Consider the following 3,312-nt stretch of genomic DNA (forward strand, 5'->3'; position numbering starts at 1 on the left):
CTCTTCAATATTATGGCCTTCCCAAAAAGGCTCCACTCTACCACTAGTCTGGCCCACTTCTAAGGATTCTAACCTTTTTGCTATAGAAGCAATTTTGGCATCTGATTCATAGCCTCCTTCTACCCTATTAACGTTTCCTCTACTTAAAAGAATTGTTTTCTGGGTGCCCTACTATTTTCCCATTGCTGGGTTTTTTCGGCGATTTCATTAAAAAATTCCATCGCTGCATCAACAGTTTGGTTTTCGAATCCACCAGTGCATAGAGACTCAACCATGGTCGTTGTGGAATAATCTAAACCCTCATAAAGGATCTGAACTAGCCCAACCTTTTCTAAACCATGATGAGGACACTAGGATAATAAATCATTGAACCTTTCCAAATACCTATATAAAGATTCTCCCTCTTGTTGTGAAAATGTGCATATTTGCGTCCTAATAGACGATGTTTTGTGCCTAGGGAAAAACTTATTGAAAAAGGCAGATGTAAGTTGTTCATATGTCTCAATTAACTCGGAGTCCAAACTATACATCCACGACTTGGACTTATCTTTCATGGAAAATGGGAATAACCTAAGTTTCAAAGCATCATCATCTAAGCCTCTAAGTCTTAGAGTACTACAAATTTCCTCAAAATCCCTAACATGTAATAAGGGTTTTCATTTTCTTTCCCTAAAAAGATTGGGAGCATCTGTAAGGTCCCAGGTTTCAGTTCATAGGGTACCTCCGTTTCAGCTAACTTTATACACGAAGGACGGGTAGTCCTAGTTGGATTCAACAAAGCTTTCAAAGTTTCCATTTCTGGCGCTATCGGAGCAACATGGATTCTCTCCTCAGTCAAAAAACGTTCAAAAACAGACTCTTCAAAAGCCGGACTTTCTAGATTAAGGTAATCGAGACGCTTCGAACTACTCGGTTTCTCTTTGACAAATCTACCTAGTGCATCTCTTTTACGTTCAGGCATACAATAGAATTTTCTAAATTGAAAGGGTAAGCAAACACAGATCAAGGCCGACTCAACCAAATCAAACCTATTGATTTCTAGCAAACAAAAAGCATGATGGCTCCACTTATATTGTTTCTAGACCAGCTTCTAATCCTTCGAACGGGAATTCGTTACAATTTAAGCAAACCCCTCTGGAATCAATCCGAGTTAACGTAAGTTGAATAGAGGCGAGGGAAGCTCGGTGGATCTTTGATACCCAAGGCATCACCGGTATTACAAGGAGGCGCAGTCACGCATTCAACTTACAGAAACCGTCAAGAACTTCGAAGTATGCTTAAAAGAGTAACCAATATTTTTCGAATGACTTTCCTGTTAAGCTCGTTACCCTATCGGTCTCGTTTTAGTCAAAATTTTAGGCTTAGGTTCGCGTAGGTTACGTGTTCCTAAAGCGGGCAAGAAGAGAACGATGATGAAATCCGAACCCTTATCTTGTATAGCCAGGCCTTGCCCTTTACTAGAAAAATAAATGTCCGTATTCAGTCCTCAACATATATGCATACTTAGGAGTCCAGTAACTCGCTAACAGGGGATTCGCGAGTGTTTAGAATCTTACCTCCCGTTCCAGACGGGGGATGAATCGGTTGTAGTCGACTCGGGCCACTGACTCCGATGTCTAGTGTACGAACCCAAGGTGCAGAGACAATATCGTAATTGTCCTCCTTCTCTGCAAACAGTTTATATTTAAAGTACCCTTCCGTAGGGTAATAAAAAAATTAATGTCCAAAAGTTCAAAAGTCCAAAAAAATAAAGAAAAATTACAAAAATGATAAACCCTAATACAATTTTTTTTTTTTAAAAATAAAATAAACAAACCCTAAACTAAAATTGTCTTCTTTTCTGTTCTTTTTGCTTTAATCTTTTAGCTCCAAGTCTTTATGAAATCACCAAATTCCTTGGATCAATTTTCTTTATGATCCAGAACCTGTAGACACAAGATAAATACCCAAAAACATAAAAAAGGACAAAAATAAAAAAAAATAATAAAAAAAATAATAAAAAAATATAAAAAATCTAAAACCCTAATATTAAAAGTGGATAGTGGTAAAAGTGGTTTGTGGATAGTGGTAAAAGTGGTTTGTAGATAGTGGTAAAAGTGGTTCGATTCTCAGACTTGTGAAGGATATTAATTAGACTTAAATCCTAATATTAAAATAGAAAACTCACTAAAAATTATAGCAAACTCAATCAAAGATAATATCAATACTAAAAGAAACACTGAGGCTAAGATTCCACTATTTTCCAAGTTCAAAGTGATTAAACCAATACTTATATTTATGCAATTTTCTTGTTTAATTTGATTCTAAAATATTGCAACAAGTACATTTTCAAAAGTAATAATTGTAAATACCAAGTATGAAGCATCAAAAGTCTTAAAACTAAGCATACTCCATCAAAATAGATCACAATAACTCAAATAAAAATCATATTCAATAATATTTCAAGGCAAATAATCATATAATTATTGCAAATAAAAAGATAAAATAGAATATACCACTTTTTGTTGGAAAAATAGCTTCCTCTATCGCCTCAGCAATGGGGTTTAGCTCCTCATATTAATCATGATCTCAAAATATGTGTTTGTTGCTCAAAATATGATTAAAAGAGTGAAAAGTAATAACACAGACTGTTTGCAACAGTGCATTGGTGTTGCAAGACAGCTGTTACAATGGAACTGTTACAGAAAAACTGTTGCTTTGTTGATAATTTTAAGACCCTAGAATAAGACTTCCCTGAAAAGCTTAATGTTCTTCAGCTGTTAAACAACGACACTTTTCTGCGAATGTCTACCGAGGGTCAATGTTCTTCGCGTTCTTCTTCTTCAACAGCAGCAGCAGCAGCAGAACAGAGTTTGGTAAAGCTCTGATTTCTTCTTCTCTAACTCTCCTTAGGTTCCCAAACTCTCTACACCTATTCTATATGACCCAAGACATCTATTTATATCAAAAATACCGATTAAATCTCTCCCAAATCTTCCAAAATCTCTTTCCTTTTCTTCACGGCCAAGTTGCGATAATTTCTTGTTTTAGGATTTCTACGCGTTTCCGAGCTTTCCTTTTTATTCTAAACTCTTCCTTAGATAGATACAAATCTTTGGGAAGGTTTACAACGTTTTAATCACTCTAAAATTCCCTAAAACAGGTCACAGACGTGACTTTCGTATTTACTTGTTGTGAGAAAAATCCGTCGTTTGAGCCCATTCTAATCGATTTAAACACCCATATCAGATTCCTAGACCCATAAGGAGTCTATCTTATGAAAATCAGAGGTTTAATCGACCTCAAACTCCTTCAAATCACGATTGCTAAAAC

The 3,312-nt window shown here is 35.8% G+C and overlaps 1 pseudogene; it reads left to right on the forward strand.

Moving 5' to 3' along the window:
• The first annotated feature begins 333 nt into the window (after positions 1 to 333).
• LOC113292221 lies at positions 334 to 433 on the forward strand (annotated as a pseudogene).
• Positions 434 to 3,312: the final 2,879 nt, after the last annotated feature.

Source organism: Papaver somniferum, chromosome 6, assembly GCF_003573695.1.
Source record: "Papaver somniferum cultivar HN1 chromosome 6, ASM357369v1, whole genome shotgun sequence".
Taxonomy (NCBI): Eukaryota; Viridiplantae; Streptophyta; class Magnoliopsida; order Ranunculales; family Papaveraceae; genus Papaver; species Papaver somniferum.